Here is a 20,801-nt window from a genome sequence, read left to right on the forward strand (position 1 = left end):
AGTCACCTAGCCAGGTGAGCACCTATCAGGAGGGGGCTATGATGTCACCTGCCTGACCTGGCCACTCAGATGCTCCCAGAGGTCCCTGCCAACCTTGGATTTAAGATGGCAGAACCCATGGACCCTCTGGAGAGCTCTGGGCACCACTCCGGGGTGGTGATGGACAGGGGAGTGGTCACTCCCCTTTCCATTGTCCAGTTTTGTGCCCAAACAAATGTGCCCTTCAGAGTATACCATTGGCTTAGGGAGGCTTCCCCTCCCAAGCCATGTAACACCTATGTTCGATGACATGTGTAGCTGCAGATACACATGCTTTGCATAAGTCTGCCATCTAGTGTTGAGCTCAGAGTGTTACAAGTTGTTTTTCTTCGAAGAAGCTTTTTCGAGTCACAAGAACAAGTGACGACTCCTCTCGGTGATAGTGCGCATGGGCATGGAGTCCTTTGTTAGATTGTTTTCTTTCTGCCTTCAGGTTCAGACGTGTTCCTTCTCGCTCCAGTAGATCTAGTTTCTGTACTATCTGAACTTCTCTATCTTGTCTCTAAAGGTCAGTATTGTTTTCAAACGTGTTTTCTGACTACCCTCGATCTAATTGTATCGTGGGGTTCGATTAAACACCCTTTCGGACATCCACGCCCTTCTCAGGCCTACTTCAACACAGGCTGATGAATCACTCAGTTTTGCTTCTGCCCTCTGTGCCACGCCAAGTTCCCCTACACTGATCAAAACTCAGTGTGCATCCTCTGTCTCTTTCCCAATCACAAGGGAGAAACCTGTGAGGCGTGTCGATCTGTCCGCTCCAAGAAAACTCTGCAGGATCGAAGAGTGCATTGGCTAGAGATGGCATCCAAGTCCACGGAACGTGAGTATACCAGCTCCTTCCCATCACCAAAAACTATCCAAAAAGTCACCACAACTGGTCTTGGGTCCACCACTGCTTGCTGGCCATGGTTGGACCTGAAAGTTACATCTTGATGAACGACTCTCGGGTTCGCTGTCAAAAAAGACCAACATGCATTCAGCGTCGACCGAACAGAGTGCCACGCCTGTTTCGGGATCGACTCTGTGGAGGCTTCCACTTTGAAACCAAAGCACTCATCTTCCACCTCTGAGCCGAAACACCCAACATCCTCTTCGTAGTCGAAACAACTACCTGTTTCTAAGTCGACATTCTCAGCCCGATTAAAACAGTCGGTCTCCAAGCTTTCGGAGCTCAAAATTGTGGGGAAGAAATATGCTCCATCTGTAGAAGAATTGTCAGACGTTAGGCCCATACTTGAAGTGATGGACCATAAACAGCGAAAAATCCAAATCCATAAAGATACTGTAAAGATTATTGCCTCTACTCCTTCTATAATTAAAAGGAAACTATCTTTGCAAGAGACTTTGGAAGCTGGGCGTTCACCTGCCAAAATTTTCAAACACGAGAAACCAAAGGCAGTACATCAGCCCTCATCACTGCATTCTCCCTTGCTTCCCAATTCTCCACCACCTGATACTCCACCACCCCCACCCCCACCTTCACCTCCACACTTTTCTTTTAATCCCCGGTTTCCTCACATGACGATGACTTGGGTGACAAAACGTTTACTGTAGACCCATGGGATTTGTATGACCCAGATACCATCCCATCTAATGATCGTGATGTATATCCCACTAGGCCATCTCCACCTGAAGACACCACGGCCCATAACAGGGTTATTGCTAATGCAGCTGCATATCACAATGTGCAGTTGCACTCAGATCCCTTAGAGGATTATTTTTTATTTAACACACTGTCATCTATGCACAAAAGAGTACCAATGCTTGCCAATGCTTCCAGTCATGCTTAAACATGCTGATGACATTTTTAAAGAGCCAAAAAAGCTAGGGTATTTACATCAATGGTGGACAAAAAATACAAAGCTGCACCATCAGATCCACTCATCACTCAACAGTTGCCACCTGAGTCTATTGTTTTTAGTGCAGCAAGAAAAAGGGCAAATAGTCAGTACACCAGGTATGCTCCTCCCCCGATAAGGAAAGCTGTAAATTTGATGCAGCAGGCAAGAGAGTGGCAACTCAAGCTGCAAATCATTGGAGAATTGCCAACTCCCAGGCTTTTTTAGCCAGATACAATAGGGGTCATTGGGACGAGATGAGGAGTTCTTGCACTCTTCCCCCACCGGAACACCAAAAAAGGGCACAGCAGGTAGTTGCAGAAAGACAGGCTATCTCCAACAACCAAATTAGATTTGACCTAGATGCAGCAGACACCTCAGCTAGGAGTATAAACACTAGCATAATCATCAGGAGGCATGCCTGGTTGTGATCTTAGGGTTCAAACCTGAGATACAACAAGCAGTACTTAATATGCCCTTTTAACAAGCAGCAGTTATTTGGACCAGAGGTGGATGCCACCATAGAAAACTTTTAAAAACCTCAGACACAGTTAAGGCCCTGGGTGCCCTTTACGCAACACCTGTTCCGGGTACTTTTCGCAGGCCTGACTTCATCAGGTGCCTCTACGTCCCAACAAAAGCAGAGACGACAACTATTACTCTAGAGGGTCTTTCAAAGGATCCTATACAGGAAACAACTTTGGAGATAGAGGGAAATCCACTGCCACAAGAGGTGCCTCCACCTCATCAAATCTGTGACGTTCTCAACATCCCCACACAGTATACATCTCCTGTGGGAGGAAGAGTGCAACATTTCTACCATCAATGGCACAACATTACATCAGATCAATGGGTGCTGTCAATTAACCACAATGGTTATTGCCTAGAACTCCTCTTCACTCCACCAAATATTCCCCATCGCTCACACAGGCTTTCTCTAGAACTCCTCATTTTGTTAAAACAAGAAGTACAATCACTTCTACTCAAAGGGGCAATAGAGATAGTGCCCATCCCTCAACAAGGGACATGAGTATATTCTTTATACTTCCTCATACCAAAGAAGGATGGTACTCTCAAACCAATCCCCGATCTCAGACCCCTCAATCAATACATTCTCAGAGCATTTCCACATGCTCCCTCTTCAGGATGTCTTCCCCATACTACAAAAACAGGACTACAAGACAGCATTAGATCTAAAAGATGCTTACTTCGATATTCCCGTATATCCAGCACATCGCAAATAATTAAGGTTTGAGATAGCAGGCAAGCGCTACCATTTGAAAGTGCTACGCTTTGGGATAACAGCACCCATGGGTATTTACCAAATGCCTAGCAGTGGTTGCAGCATACGTCAGAAGACAACATATACATTTCTTTCTCTATCTTTGACGACTGCCTCATAAAAGCCAGCACCATTCAAACCTGTCAACACCACACACAATTCACAATCAATACCCTACACAGTCTAGGGCTCACAATCAATTACCAGAAATCTCACCTACAACCACCTCAAATACAACCATATCTGGGAACAGTTCTGAACATTCAGTCAGCATTAGCTTACCCAAACCCACAGAGAAATCAAGCTATAATACAGTCAAACTCGCACAGTAAGGTTTATTATGAAACTGTTGGGAATGATGGCATCGTGCATAGCAATAGTACCCAATGCACGTCTAAACATGAGACCCCTACAACAGTGTCTCTTGCAACAATGGTCTCAGGCACAGGGTCAACTTCACGATCTAGTGTTGTTGGACCGCCAAACTCACAACTCTCTGCAATGGTGGAATCACACCAACTTATCAAAAGGGCGGCAATTTCAGCACCCTGTACCCAATCACCACAGGTGCATCAATGACCGGTTGGGGAGCCCATCTCAACAATCTTATAATACATAGACAGTGGGACTCAATCCAACCAACGTACCACAGAAATCACTTGGAATTGCTAGCAGTGTTCTTAGCACTCAAAGCGTTCCAGCCCCAGATCACACAGAAAACAGTGTTAATAAAGACAGACAACATGACAACAATGTACTATCTGCAAAAACAGTGGGGAACATACTCCTCTCAATGGTCCCTTCTAGCACAGACAATTTGGAAATGGGCAATTCAGAATTGTATTCAACTACCAGCAGAGTATATCCCAGGGATACACAACCAACTAGCGGACCTCCTAAGCAGGACGCAGCAACAAATACACAAATGGGAAATTCACTCAAGTAATTAAACAGTACTTTCGCATGTGGGGAACACCACAGATAGACCTCTTCGTGACCAGCGAGAAAACAGTGCCCAAAGTTTGCATCCATCCAGGCTCCCACAGCCTCGATCCAAGGCCAATGCTCTATGAATCAGTTGGTCAGGGATATTTGCTTACGCTTTCCTCCCTCTCCAACTAATTCCATTTCTGGTCAACAGAATCTGTCACACCTCCCTCACTACGATACTCATAGCTCCCACGTGGGCATGACAACACTGGTACACAACACTGTTGGACCTCTCTGTAGTACCACATCACAAGCTCCCAAAGAGACTAGACCTATTGACTCAAAACGAAGGTCCGATCAGGCACCCCAAACCCAGTATGCTCAACCTAGCGATTTGGCTCCTGAGGTCATAGAGTTTGGATACTTACAGCTTCCATCACAATTTATGGCCATTCTAAAAGAAGTGCATAAACCTACAACTAGACAGTGCTGTGCAGCTAAATGGAAACGTTTTGTATATTACGGTCAACCCAAAAACATTGATCCACTGAAAGCATCAGTACAAGATACTGTATGTTATTTACTTTACTTACAAAAAGCAAATCTTGCATATTCATCTAATAAAATTCTTTTAACAGCAATATCAGCCTATCTCCAAAACAGACAGCGTACTTCTCTGTTTAGGATTCCTGTCATAAAAGCTTTTATGGAAGGTCTTAAGAGGTATTCCACCTAGAGCTTCTGCCTGAAATCTCAACTTTGTGCTCACAAGGCTTTATGGGTCCACCATTTGAGTCCATGCATTCTTGCACTCTCCAATTTCTCTCATGGAAAGTGGCTTTCTTAGTAGCAATTACTTCCTTAGGGAAAGTTAGTGAAATTCAAGCATCCACTTTAGAAGAACCGTTCTTCCAAATCCCACAAACACAAAATAGTACTTAGGACAAACCCAAAATTCCTACCCAAAGTGGTTTCACCATTTCACATCAATCAGTCAGTGGAATTGCCAGACTTCTTTCCACAGCCAGATTCACTTGTTGAAAGAGCTCTTCACACTCTTGATGTCAAAAGAGCTCTTATGTGATATATAGCCAGAACAAAGGATTTCAGAAAATCTAAACAACTTTTTGTGGCTTTTCAGCAACCTCATAAGGGTAATCAAAACCAGGATTGGCCAGATGGGTAGTAAAGTGTATTCAAACTTGCTATCTTAAAGTTAAAAGGCAGCCAGTGGTTACCCCTAAAGCACATTCTACTAGGAAGAAAAAAGCTTCAGTGGTATTCTTAGGAAATATATCTATGGCAGAGTTATGCAAAGCAGCCACATGGTCCACATAACACATTTACTAAACACTACTGTATGGAGGTGCTATCTCTCCAACAAGCAAATGTTGGTCAAGAAGTGCTTAAAACACCATTTCAAACTACTCCAACTCCTAAAGGCTAGCCACCGCTTATTTTAGTAGGGGACTGCTTTTCAGTCTATGCAAAGCATGTGCAACTGCAGCTGCACATGCCATTGAATGGAAAATGTCACTTAGTCAGGGGACATCTGTTTGTGGCATGTAGTACTGCAGATTCACATCCTCCCTCCCGCCTCACCGGAAGCCTGTAGCCGTTGTAGTATTTTCTTTATGTAAATATGTACATACATTGCATGAACATCTACTTTTTCTTACTCTATATATTTATATATATATATATATATATATATATATATATATATATATATATATGTTCGATGGCATGCGTAGCTGCAGATACACATGCTGTGCACATCCCGCCATCTGGTGTTGGGTGTAGGAAGTTGGCTCTGTATGTGCTATTTCAAAGTAAGGAATAGCATGCACAGAGTCCAAGGGTTCCCCTTAGAGGTAAAATAGTGGTAAAAAGAGATAATACTAATGCTCTATTTTGTGGTAGTGTGGTCGAGCAGTAGGCTTATCCAAGGAGTAGTGTTAAGCATTTGTTGTACATACACATAGACAATAAATGAGGTACACACACTCAGAGACAAATCCAGCTAATAGGTTTTTGTATAGAAAAATATCTTTTCTTAGTTTATTTTAAGAACCACAGGTTCAAATTCTACATGTAATATCTCATTTGAAAGGTATTGCAGGTAAGTACTTTAGGAACTTTAAATTATAAAAATTGCATGTATACTTTACAAGTTATTGACAAATAGCTGTTTTAAAAGTGGACACTTAGTGCAATTTTCACAGTTCCTGGGGGAGGTAAGTTTTTGTTAGTTTTACCAGGTAAGTAAGACACTTACAGGGTTTAGTTCTTGGTCCAAGGTAGCCCACCGTTGGGGGTTCAGAGCAACCCCAAAGTCACCACACCAGCAGCTCAGGGCCGGTCAGGTGCAGAGTTCAAAGTGGTGCCCAAAACGCATAGGCTAGAATGGAGAGAAGGGGGTGCCCCGGTTCCGGTCTGCTTGCAGGTAAGTACCCGCGTCTTCGGAGGGCAGACCAGGGGGGTTTTGTAGGGCACCGGGGGGGACACAAGCCCACACAGAAATTTCACCCTCAGCAGCGCGGGGGCGGCCGGGTGCAGTGTAGAAACAAGTGTCGGGTTTGTAATGGAAGTCAATGGGAGATCTAGGGATCTCTTCAGCGCTGCAGGCAGGCAAGGGGGGGATTCCTCGGGGAAACCTCCACTTGGGCAAGGGAGAGGGACTCCTGGGGGTCACTTCTCCAGTGAAAGTCCGGTCCTTCAGGTCCTGGGGGCTGCGGGTGCAGGGTCTCTCCCAGGCGTCGGGACTTTAGGTTCAAAGAGTCGCGGTCAGGGGAAGCCTCGGGATTCCCTCTGCAGGCGGCGCTGTGGGGGCTCAGGGGGGACAGGTTTTGGTACTCACAGTATCAGAGTAGTCCTGGGGTCCCTCCTGAGGTGTTGGATCGCCCCCAGCCGAGTCGGGGTCGCCGGGTGCAGTGTTGCAAGTCTCACGCTTCTTGCGGGGAGCTTGCAGGGTTCTTTAAAGCTGCTGGAAACAAAGTTGCAGCTTTTCTTGGAGCAGGTCCACTGTCCTCGGGAGTTTCTTGTCTTTTCGAAGCAGGGGCAGTCCTCAGAGGATGTCGAGGTCGCTGGTCCCTTTGGAAGGCGTCGCTGGAGCAGGATCTTTGGAAGGCAGGAGACAGGCCGGTGAGTTTCTGGAGCCAAGGCAGTTGTCGTCTTCTGGTCTTCCTCTGCAGGGGTTTTCAGCTAGGCAGTCCTTCTTCTTGTAGTTGCAGGAATCTAATTTTCTAGGGTTCAGGGTAGCCCTTAAATACTAAAGTTCGATGGCATCTGTCGCTGTAGATACGCATGTTCTGCAATAGCTCGCCATCTGGTGTTGGGCCGGAGTGTTACAAGTTGTTTTTGTTCGAAGAAGTCTTTCGAGTCACGGGACCGAGTGACTCCTCCTTTTGTCTCCATTGCGCATGGGCGTCGACTCCATCTTCGATTGTTTTTTTTCCGCCATCGGGTTCGGACGTGTTCCTGTCGCTCCGAGTTTCGGAACAGAAAAAATAGTTAATTTCGGAAGATTTTCGTCGGTATTGTTGCGTTCGGGATCGGCGTACTTACATTCAACACCGCATCGAAGATCGAAGAGCTCCGGTGCCCTTCGGGGTAGTTTTTCGATCCTCCGTCGGGGCCTGGTCGGCCCGACCGCGTGCTGAGGAACGCCGATGGAACGGACCCCTTTCCGTTTCTGCCCCAAATGCCACAATAAATACCCCTACACAGACCAACACTTGGTCTGCAACCTGTGCCTGTCACCTGAGCACAGCGAAGACACCTGCGAGGCCTGTCGTGCGTTCCGGTCCCGAAAAACACTCCGAGACCGTCGAGCCAGAAGACTTCAAATGGCGTCCGCACCGACAGCCCGACGGGAGTTCGAGGAACAGGAAGAGGAAGGTACCTTCTCGATCCAAGACTCAGACTCCGAAGGATTCGACGATACACAAACCGTGAGTAAGACGTCGAAAACCACACAAAGAAACATTTACAAGGCCCAGGGGACGCCACTGCCACCAGGCCATGGCTCAACCCATAAAATCGGTGACCGACCGTCGGCACCGAAAAAGGCCCAAACGGTGCCGAGATCGTCCGACTCCGGTCGAGACACCGGCACGCAGCCTTCTCGGGACCGAGAAAGTGCTGGAGACAAGCCTCGACACCGAGATGCCGGTGTGGACACGGCTCGACGCCGAGACAGCGGCACCGAAACAGATCGACGCCGAGAGGTTTCGGCCCCGAAAAGAAAAAAAGTCACCTCGGAGCCGAAAAAACACGCAGACAAAGTTTCCACGCCGAAACAAACTGCAAGCGACCCAGCTTCAGGCTCTTATACAGAAGAGCACTCGCTAACCTCCCAAATGCAGAAACATAGGTTTGAGGAAGAGCTACAAGCAACTGATGCGGACCATACGCAAAAGCGTATCTTCATTCAGCAGGGGACAGGAAAAATAAGCACCCTTCCCCCCATTAGGAGAAAGAGAAGGTTGGAGTTCCAGACGGAACAAGCACCACAACCAAAAGTGGTGAAAAGAGTTACACCACCACCCTCTCCTCCGCCCGTGATTAACGTTTCACCAGCACAAACGCCATCACACTCCCCAGCTCACACCACCATGAGCCAGGGTGACCAAGACCAGGACGCATGGGACCTATACGACGCCCCAGTGTCAGATAACAGCCCAGAGGCATACCCTACAAAACCATCTCCACCAGAAGACAGCACCGCGTACTCTCAGGTGGTGGCTAGAGCAGCACAATTTCACAACGTAAGCCTCCACTCAGAACAGGTCGAGGATGATTTCTTGTTCAACACACTCTCCTCCACCCACAGCTCCTACCAAAGCCTGCCTATGCTCCCTGGTATGCTCCGGCACGCAAAAGACATATTTAAGGACCCGGTCAAAAGTAGGGCAATCACACCAAGGGTGGAAAAAAAGTATAAGCCGCCTCCTACGGACCCGGCTTTCATCACAACACAGCTGCCACCAGACTCTGTTGTTGTAGGAGCAGCTAGGAAAAGGGCCAACTCTCACACATCTGGAGATGCACCACCCCCAGATAAAGAAAGCCGCAAGTTTGATGCAGCTGGTAAACGAGTCGCAGCACAAGCTGCAAACCAGTGGCGCATCGCGAACTCCCAGGCACTACTTGCGCGCTATGACAGAGCCCACTGGGACGAGATGCAACATCTCATTGAACATCTGCCCAAAGACTTCCAAAATAGGGCAAAACAAGTGGTTGAGGAGGGACAGGCCATCTCCAACAACCAGATCCGCTCCTCCATGGACGCTGCAGATACAGCTGCACGGACAATTAATACATCTGTAACTATCAGAAGGCATGCATGGCTCCGAACGTCTGGATTTAAACCAGAGATTCAACAAGCAGTTCTCAATATGCCTTTTAATGAAAAAGAACTGTTCGGTCCAGAAGTGGACACAGCGATTGAGAAACTCAAAAAAGATACGGACACTGCCAAAGCCATGGGCGCACTCTACTCCCCGCAGAGCAGAGGGAATTACAGCTCATTCCGTAAAACGCCCTTTCGAGGGGGGTTTCGGGGTCAAAGCACACAAGCCAGCACCTCACAAGCCACACCGTCCAGTTACCAAGGACAGTATAGAGGAGGTTTTCGGGGACAATATAGAGGAGGGCAATTCCCTAGAAATAGAGGAAGATTCCAAAGCCCCAAAACCCCTACTACTAAACAGTGACTCACATGTCACTCACCCCCTCCACACAACACCAGTGGGGGGACGAATAGGTCATTATTACACAGCATGGGAAAAAATCACTACAGACACTTGGGTTCTAGCAATTATCCAACATGGTTACTGCATAGAATTTCTACAGTTCCCTCCAAACATACCACCAAAAGCACAAAATTTAACAACACACCATTCCAATCTCCTAGAGATAGAAGTGCAGGCACTATTGCAAAAGAATGCAATCGAATTAGTGCCAAACACACAAATAAACACAGGAGTTTACTCACTGTACTTTCTGATACCAAAGAAGGACAAAACACTGAGACCAATCCTAGACCTCAGAGTAGTCAACACTTTCATCAAATCAGACCACTTCCACATGGTCACACTACAAGAAGTATTGCCATTGCTAAAGCTGCACGACTACATGGCAACTTTAGACCTCAAGGATGCTTATTTCCATATACCAATACACCCATCGCACAGGAAATACCTAAGGTTTGTATTCAAAGGAATACATTACCAATTCAAGGTACTGCCTTTCGGATTAACAACCGCACCAAGAGTCTTTACCAAATGTCTAGCGGTAGTCGCTGCACACATCAGAAGGCAGCAAATACATGTGTTCCCATATCTAGACGACTGGCTAATCAAGGCCCATTCGTTAATAGAGTGCTCAAATCACACAAATCATATCATACAAACCCTCTTCAAACTAGGGTTCACCGTCAATTTCACAAAATCAAAAATTCTGCCACGCAAGGTACAACAATACCTGGGAGCCATAATAGACACATCAAAAGGAGTAGCCACTCCAAGTCCACAAAGAATTCAAAATTTCAACACCATCATACAACGCATGTATCCAACACAAAAAATACAAGCAAAGATGGTATTACAACTCCTAGGCATGATGTCATCATGCATAGCCATTGTCCCAAACGCAAGACTGCACATGAGGCCCTTACAACAATGCCTAGCATCACAGTGGTCTCAAGCACAGGGTCACCTTCTAGATCTGGTGTTAATAGACCGCCAAACTTACCTCTCGCTTCTGTGGTGGAACAACATAAATTTAAACAAGGGGCGGCCTTTCCAAGACCCAGTGCCACAATACGTAATAACAACAGATGCTTCCATGACAGGGTGGGGAGCACACCTCGATCAACACAGCATACAAGGACAATGGAACGTACATCAAACAAAACTGCATATCAATCACCTAGAACTTCTTGCAGTTTTTCAAGCACTAAAAGCTTTCCAACCAATAATAGTTCACAAATACATTCTCGTCAAAACAGACAACATGACAACAATGTATTATCTAAACAAGCAGGGAGGGACGCACTCCACGCAGTTAAGCCTGTTAGCACAAAAAATTTGGCATTGGGCAATTCACAACCAAATTCGCCTAATTGCACAGTTTATACCAGGGATACAAAATCAACTCGCAGACAATCTCTCTCGAGATCACCAACAGGTCCACGAATGGGAAATTCACCCCCAAATACTGAACACTTATTTCAAACTCTGGGGAACACCTCAGATAGACTTGTTTGCGACAAGGGAGAACGCAAAATGCCAAAACTTCGCATCCAGATACCCACACAAACAATCCCAAGGCAATGCCCTATGGATGAACTGGTCAGGGATATTTGCTTACGCTTTTCCTCCTCTCCCTCTCCTTCCTTACCTGGTAAACAAACTCAGTCAAAGCAAACTCAAACTCATATTGATAGCACCAACTTGGGCAAGGCAACCCTGGTACACAACGCTGCTAGACCCATCAGTGGTACCCTGCATCAAATTGCCCAACAGGCCAGATCTGTTGACACAGCACAACCAAAAGATCAGACACCCAGATCCAGCATCGCTGAATCTAGCAATCTGGCTCCTGAAATCCTAGAATTCGGGCACTTACAACTTACCCAAGAATGTATGGAAGTCATAAAACAAGCAAGAAGGCCATCCACCAGGCACTGCTATGCAAGTAAATGGAAGAGGTTTGTTTGCTACTGCCATATTAATCAAATACAACCATTACACACAACTCCAGAACATGTAGTGGGTTACTTGCTTCACTTACAAAAATCTAACCTGGCTTTCTCTTCCATTAAAATACACCTTGCAGCAATATCTGCATACCTGCAAACTACCTATTCAACTTCCCTATATAAAATACCAGTCATTAAAGCATTCATGGAGGGCCTTAGGAGAATTATACCACCAAGAACACTACCTGTTCCTTCATGGAACCTAAATGTTGTCCTAACTAGACTTATGGGTCCACCATTTGAACCCATGCACTCCTGCGACATACAGTTCCTAACCTGGAAGGTGGCATTTCTCATCGCCATTACTTCCCTGAGAAGAGTAAGCGAGATTCAGGCGTTTACTATACAGGAACCTTTTATACAACTACACAAAAATAAAGTCGTCCTAAGGACCAATCCTAAATTTTTGCCAAAGGTTATTTCACCGTTCCATCTAAATCAAACAGTGGAACTTCCGGTGTTCTTTCCACAGCCAGATACCGTAGCCGAAAGGGCACTACATACATTAGATGTCAAAAGAGCATTAATGTATTACATTGACAGAACAAAGAACATCAGAAAGACTAAACAACTCTTTATTGCATTTCAAAAACCTCATGCAGGAAACCCAATTTCAAAACAAGGTATAGCCAGATGGATAGTTAAATGCATCCAAATCTGCTACCTTAAAGCTAAACGACAGCTGCCCATTACACCAAAGGCACACTCAACCAGAAAGAAAGGTGCTACCATGGCCTTTCTAGGAAACATCCCAATGCAAGAAATATGTAAGGCAGCCACATGGTCTACGCCTCACACATTCACCAAGCACTACTGTGTAGACGTGTTATCCGCACAACAAGCCACAGTAGGTCAAGCTGTATTAAGGACATTATTTCAGACTACTTCCACTCCTACAGGCTGATCCACCGCTTTTGGGGAAATAACTGCTTACTAGTCTATTGCAGAACATGCGTATCTACAGCGACAGATGCCATCGAACTGAAAATGTCACTTACCCAGTGTACATCTGTTCGTGGCATCAGTCGCAGTAGATTCGCATGTGCCCACCCGCCTCCCCGGGAGCCTGTAGCAGTTTGGAAGTTACCTTCAATTATTTATATATGTATCATCTCAACCTTAAATAAGTGCATACTTAGTTACTCCATTGCATGGGCACTATTACTACAATTCAACTCCTACCTCACCCTCTGCGGGGAAAAACAATCGAAGATGGAGTCGACGCCCATGCGCAATGGAGACAAAAGGAGGAGTCACTCGGTCCCGTGACTCGAAAGACTTCTTCGAACAAAAACAACTTGTAACACTCCGGCCCAACACCAGATGGCGAGCTATTGCAGAACATGCGAATCTACTGCGACTGATGCCACGAACAGATGTACACTGGGTAAGTGACATTTTCATTTAAGGGCGTGTTTAGGTCTGGGGGGTTACTAGCCAATGGCTACTAGCCCTGAGGGTGGGTACACCCTCTTTGTGCCTCCTCCCAAGGGGAGGGGGTCACAATCCTAACCCTATTGGGGGAATCCTCCATCTGCAAGATGGAGGATTTCTAAAAGTCAGAGTCACCTCAGCTCAGGACACCTTAGGGGCTGTCCTGACTGGCCAGTGACTCCTCCTTGTTGCTTTCTTTGTTCCCTCCAGCCTTGCCGCCAAAAGTGGGGGCCGTGGCCGGAGGGGGCGGGCAACTCCACTAAGCTGGAGTGCCCTGCTGGGCTGTGACAAAGGGGTGAGCCTTTGAGGCTCACCGCCAGGTGTCACAGCTCCTGCCTGGGGGAGGTGTTAGCATCTCCACCCAGTGCAGGCTTTGTTACTGGCCTCAGAGTGACAAAGGCACTCTCCCCATGGGGCCAGCAACATGTCTCTGGTGTGGCAGGCTGCTGGAACTAGTCAGCCTACACAGACAGTCGGTTAAGTTTCAGGGGGCACCTCTAAGGTGCCCTCTGTGGTGTATTTTACACTAAAATGTACACTGGCATCAGTGTGCATTTATTGTGATGAGAAGTTTGATACCAAACTTCCCAGTTTTCAGTGTAGCCATTATGGTGCTGTGGAGTTCGTGTTAGACAGACTCCTAGACCATATACTCTTATGGCTACCCTGCACTTACAATGTCTAAGGTTTTGTTTAGACACTGTAGGGGTACCATGCTCATGCACTGGTACCCTCACCTATGGTATAGTGCACCCTGCCTTAGGGCTGTAAGGCCTGCTAGAGGGGTGTCTTACCTATACTGCATAGGCAGTGAGAGGCTGGCATGGCACCCTGAGGGGAGTGCCATGTCGACTTACTCGTTTTGTCCTCACTAGCACACACAAGCTGGCAAGCAGTGTGTCTGTGCTGAGTGAGAGGTCTCCAGGGTGGCATAAGACATGCTGCAGCCCTTAGAGACCTATCTTGGCATCAGGGCCCTTGGTACTAGAAGTACCAGTTACAAGGGACTTATCTGGATGCCAGGGTCTGCCAATTGTGGATACAAAAGTACAGGTTAGGGAAAGAACACTGGTGCTGGGGCCTGGTTAGCAGGCCTCAGCACACTTTCAATTGTAAACATAGCATCAGCAAAGGCAAAAAGTCAGGGGGCAACCATGCCAAGGAGGCATTTCCTTACATTGGGCTCGGAGTGTTACAAGTTGTTATTCTTCGAAGAAGTCTTTTCGAGTCACGAGACCGAGGGACTCCTCCCATTTCGACTCCATTGCGCATGGGCGTCGACTCCATCTTAGATTGTTTTTTTTCCGCCATCGGGTTCGGACGTGTTCCTTTTCGCTCCGTGTTTCGGGTCGGAAAGTTCGTTAGAATCTCAGAAAAAAACGTTGGTATTGTTTGCGTTCGGTATCGGGTTAGTTAGAACAAATCAACACCGAATTCTGAAGAGCTCCGGTGGCCCTTTGGGGTTTTCTTCCATCCCCGTCGGGGCCTGGTCGGCCCGGCCACGTGTCTCTTCAAGGCTGATGGAACGGACCCCATTCCGCTTCTGTCCAAAATGCCATAACAAGTATCCATATACAGATCAACATCTGGTCTGTAACTTGTGTTTGTCACCAGAACACAAGGAGGATACTTGTGAGGCCTGTCGAGCGTTTCGGTCCAGGAAGACACTCGGGGACCGAAGAGCAAGAAGACTGCAAATGGCGTTGGCGCCGACAGGACAAGAGCGTTTCGAGGAGGAGGAAGAAACATTCTCCACCCAGGAGTCTGACTCTGAGGAGATCGATCCCGAGGAAACGCCGAAAACCGTGGGTAAGACATCGAAACCAAGAACTCACAAGAAAAGCGCTAAAGCCCAGGGGACGCCACCGCCAACAGGCCATGGCTTAACCCGAAAAGTAGGTGACCGTTCATCGGCACCGAAAAAGGGCGAGCTGGTGTCGAAGTCATCCGACTCCGGTCGAGATACCGGCACACAGCAATCTCGGGCCCACATAGTGGCTCAGAGAAGATTCGGCACCGAGATAGCGGCACCGAAATGGGTCGGCACCGAGAGAGCACGACGCCGAAAGTAAAAAAGGTTTCGTCGGAGCCGGGAAAAGCAGCCGAAAAGGTTTCTGTACCGAAATATCCGGCCTCGGAACCGAAAACAAGTTCCTACACTGAGGAAAAAGGACTGTCCACACAAATGAAGACACATAGATTTGGACAGGAATTACAGGCAATAGAGCCAGCTCACACACACAGACTGCTCTTTATTCAAAAAGATACAGGGAAGATCAGCACTCTTCCTCCAGTCAAAATGAAACGCAAGCTTGCCTTCCAAGACAAGGACAAACAGCCACACGCAAAGGTGGCTAAACAAGTAACACCGCCACCATCCCCACATCACTCTCCGCAACCATCACCGGTAGCCACTCCACCAATGATGCAATCCCCAACTCATACAGGAATGAGTCAAGATGACCCTGACGCATGGGACCTTTATGACGCACCAGTGTCCGATAATAGTCCAGAATGCTATCCAGCTAAACCATCGCCACCAGAGGATAGTACAGGCTACGCACAGGTGGTGTCAAGAGCAGCGGCATTTCATAATGTCAGCCTTCATTCAGAGCCCATTGAAGACGACTTTCTTTTTAATACACTGTCGTCCACACACAGCCAATATCAGAGTCTTCCTATGCTACCTGGAATGCTAAAACACTCCAAACAAGGGTTTGAGGAGCCTGTTAAAGGGAGAGCCATTACTCCAAGAGTAGATAAAAAATATAAACCGCCACCAACAGACCCAGTGTACATTACACAACAGCTAACACCAGACTCTGTTGTAGTGGGAGCAGCGCGCAAAAGAGCCAACTCTCATACTTCAGGAGATGCACCACCTCCAGATAAAGAAAGTCGAAAATTCGATGCTGCAGGCAAAAGGGTGGCGGCACAGGCAGCAAACCAGTGGCGTATTGCAAATTCGCAAGCTTTGCTAGCCAGATATGATAGGGCCCATTGGGATGAGATGCAACACCTTATTGAACATTTACCCAAAGAGTTCCAAAAAAGAGCGCAGCAAGTAGTAGAAGAAGGACAGGGTATCTCCAATAATCAGATACGGTCAGCAATGGATGCTGCAGACACAGCTGCTAGAACTGTCAACACAGCAGTAACAATAAGGAGACATGCATGGCTGCGTACATCAGGATTTAAACCAGAGATACAGCAAGCTGTGCTGAATATGCCATTCAACGGAGAGCAGTTGTTTGGGCCAGAGGTGGACACTGCGATCGAAAAACTTAAGAAAGACACTGACACGGCCAAAGCCATGGGCGCACTCTACTCCCCACAGGGCAGAGGCACATTTCGAAAGACACAATTTCGAGGGGGTTTTCGAGTGCAAACCACAGAAGCCACAACCTCACAAACAAAGCCCACTTACCAGATCCAGTATCAGCGGGGAGGTTTTCGGGGACAATATAGAGGGGGACAATTTCAAAGGAATAGAGGAAAGTTCCAAAGTCCCAAAACTCCTCCAAACAAGCAGTGACTTCAAGGTCACAAATCCCCAACACATAACACCTGTGTGGGGGAGACTAACCAAGTTTTACAAACATTGGGAGGAAATAACAACAGACACTTGAGTCTTAGCAATTATCCAGCATGGTTATTGCATAGAATTTCTCAAATTCCCTCCAAACATCCCACCGAAAACACACAATATGTCAAAACAACTTATAGATCTTCTAGGACTAGAAGTTCAGGCATTGGTACAAAAAGAAGCAATAGAGTTAGTACCAAAACAACAAATAAACACAGGAGTTTACTCCCTGTACTTTCTGATACCCAAAAAAGACAAGAGTCTGAGACCTATACTAGATCTCAGAACATTAAATACCTACATCAAATCAGATCACTTTCACATGGTTACATTACAAGACGTAATCCTACTGCTCAAACAACAAGACTACATGACATCACTAGACCTAAAGGATGCATATTTCCATATACCAATACATCCTTCACACAAAGTACCTAAGGTTTGTATTCCAAGGGATACATTACCAATTCAAAGTGTTGCCATTCGGAATAACAACTGCACCAAGAGTTTTTACAAAATGCTTAGCAGTAGTAGCTGCACATATCAGAAGGCAGCAAATACATGTGTTCCCGTACCTAGACGATTGGTTAATCAAAACCAACACGCTAAGACGGTGTTCACAACACACAAAATATGTCATAGAAATCCTCCACAAACTAGGTTTCTCAATCAACTACACTATAAGTCACACCTTCTGCCGTGTCAAACACAGCAATACTTAGGAGCAACAATCAACACAGCAAAAGGGATTGCCACTCCAAGTCCACAAAGGGTTCAGGCATTTCACAATGTGATAGACCATGTATCCAAATCAAAAGATACAAGTCAAACTGGTGATGAAACTACTAGGCATGATGTCTTCATGCATAGCCATTGTCCCAAACGCAAGGTTGCACATGCGGCCCTTACAACAGTGCCTAGCATCACAATGGTCACAAGCACAGGGTCAGCTTCTAGATCTGGTGTTGATAGACCACCAAACATACATCTCGCTTCAATGGTGGAACAGTATAAATTTAAACCAAGGGCGGCCTTTCCAAGACCAAGTGCCACAATACGTAATAACAGATGCTTCCATGATAGGGTGGGGAGCACACCTCAATCAACACAGCATCCAAGGACAATGGGACATACAGCAAAAACAGTTTCACATAAATCACTTAGAACTGTTAGCGGTATTTCTAGCGCTCAAAGCATTTCAACCCATAATAAGACACAAACACATTCTTGTCAAAACAGACAACATGACAATAATGTATTACCTAAACAAACAGGGAGGCACACACTCGACACAGTTGTGTCTCCTAACACAGAAAATATGGCATTGGGCGATTCACAACCACATTCGCCTAATATCACAATTTAGTCCAGGAATTCAGAACCAGTTAGCAGACAATCTCTCTCGGGATCACCAACAGATCCACGAATGGGAGATTCACCCCCAAATACTAAACACTTACTTTCAAATGTGGGGAACACCACAAATAGATCTATTTGCAAAAAAGGAAAACTCAAATTGCCAAAACTTCGCATCCAGGTACCCACAAGATCAGTCTCAGGGCAATGCGTTATGGATGAGCTGGTCAGGGATATTTGCTTACGCTTTTCCCCCTCTCCCACTCCTTCCATATCTAGTAAACAAGTTGAGTCAAAACAAACTCAAACTCATACTAATAGCACCGACATGGGCAAGACAACCTTGGTACAGAACACTACTAGACCTCTCAGTAGTACCTCATGTCAAACTACCAAACAGACCAGATCTGTTAACACAACACAAACAACAGATCAGACACCCAAATCCAGCATCGCTGAATCTAGCAATTTGGCTCCTGAAATCCTAGAATTCGGACACTTAGACCTCACACAAGAATGTATGGAGGTCATAAGACAAGCTAGGAAACCTACCACTAGACACTGCTATGCAAATAAGTGGAAAAGATTTGTTTATTACTGCCATAATAATCAAATTCAACCCTTACATGCATCTGCCAAAGATATAGTAGGATACTTACTACAATTGCAAAAGTCAAAGCTAGCTTTCTCTTCAATAAAGATACATCTGACCGCAATTTCAGCCTACCTACAAATTACGCACTCAACTTCATTATTTAGGATACCAGTCATAAAAGCATTTATGGAAGGCCTAAAGAGAATTATACCACCACGAACACCACCAGTTCCTTCATGGAACCTCAACATTGTCTTAACACGACTCATGGGTCCACCTTTTGAGCCCATGCACTCTTGTGAAATGCAATACTTAACATGGAAAGTTGCATTTTTGATTGCCATCACATCTCTAAGAAGAGTGAGTGAAATTCAAGCATTTACCATACAAGAACCATTTATTCAAATACACAAGCATAAAGTAGTTTTACGGACAAATCCCAAATTTTTACCAAAAGTGATCTCACCGTTCCACTTGAATCAAACGGTAGAATTACCAGTGTTCTTCCCACAGCTAGATTCTGTAGCTGAAAGAGCACTGCATACATTAGACGTCAAAAGAGCACTAATGTACTACATTGACAGAACAAAACTAATTCGAAAAACAAAACAACTATTTATTGCTTTCCAAAAACCTCATACAGGGAATCCAATTTCTAAACAAGGCATTGCTAGATGGATAGTTAAGTGTATTCAAACCTGCTATCTTAAAGCAAAGAGAGAGCTGCCTATTACACCAAAGGCACACTCAACCAGAAAAAAAGGTGCTACCATGGCATTTCTAGGAAATATTCCAATGAACGAAATATGTAAGGCAGCAACATGGTCTACGCCTCATACATTTACCAAACACTACTGTGTAGATGTGCTAACGACACAACAAGCCACAGTAGGTCAAGCTGTACTACGAACATTATTTCAAACAACTTCAACTCCTACAGGCTGAACCACCGCTTTTGGGGAGATAACTGCTTACTAGTCTATGCACAGCATGTGTGTAAGGAAATGCCTCCTTGGCATGGTTGCCCCCTGACTTTTTGCCTTTGCTGATGCTATGTTTACAATTGAAAGTGTGCTGAGGCCTGCTAACCAGGCCCCAGCACCAGTGTTCTTTCCCTAACCTGTACTTTTGTATCCACAATTGGCAGACCCTGGCATCCAGATAAGTCCCTTGTAACTGGTACTTCTAGTACCAAGGGCCCTGATGCCAAGGAAGGTCTCTAAGGGCTGCAGCATGTCTTATGCCACCCTGGAGACCTCTCACTCAGCACAGACACCCTGCTTGCCAGCTTGTGTGTGCTAGTGAGAACAAAACGAGTAAGTCGACATGGCACTCCCCTCAGGGTGCCATGCCAGCCTCTCACTGCCTATGCAAGTATAGGTCAGTCACCCCTCTAGCAGGCCTTACAGCCCTAAGGCAGGGTGCACTATACCATAGGTGAGGGTACCAGTGCATGAGCATGGTACCCCTACAGTGTCTAAACAAAACCTTAGACATTGTAAGTGCAGGGTAGCCATAAGAGTATATGGTCTGGGAGTTTGTCAAACACGAACTCCACAGCACCATAATGGCTACACTGAAAACTGGGAAGTTTGGTATCAAACTTCTCAGCACAATAAATGCACACTGATGCCAGTGTACATTTTATTGCAAAATACACCCCAGAGGGCACCTTAGAGGTGCCCCCTGAAACTTAACCGACTGTCTGTGTAGGCTGACTAGTTCCAGCAGCCTGCCACACTAGAGACATGTTGCTGGCCCCATGGGGAGAGTGCCTTTGTCACTCTGAGGCCAGTAACAAAGCCTGCACTGGGTGGAGATGCTAACACCTCCCCCAGGCAGGAGCTGTAACACCTGGCGGTGAGCCTCAAAGGCTCACCCCTTTGTCACAGCCCAGCAGGGCACTCCAGCTTAGTGGAGTTGCCCGCCCCCTCCGGCCACGGCCCCCACTTTTGGCGGCAAGGCTGGAGGGA

General features: G+C 46.3%; 1 protein-coding gene across 6 annotated transcripts in view; it reads left to right on the forward strand.

Moving 5' to 3' along the window:
- Positions 1-20,801, forward strand: part of DDX42 (DEAD-box helicase 42) — a 516,281-nt gene that overhangs the window by 344,929 nt on the left and 150,551 nt on the right. The gene's annotated exons all lie outside the window — the stretch shown is intronic.

The sequence above is a fragment of the Pleurodeles waltl genome, chromosome 6 (genome assembly GCF_031143425.1).
Source record: "Pleurodeles waltl isolate 20211129_DDA chromosome 6, aPleWal1.hap1.20221129, whole genome shotgun sequence".
Taxonomy (NCBI): domain Eukaryota; kingdom Metazoa; phylum Chordata; class Amphibia; order Caudata; family Salamandridae; genus Pleurodeles; species Pleurodeles waltl.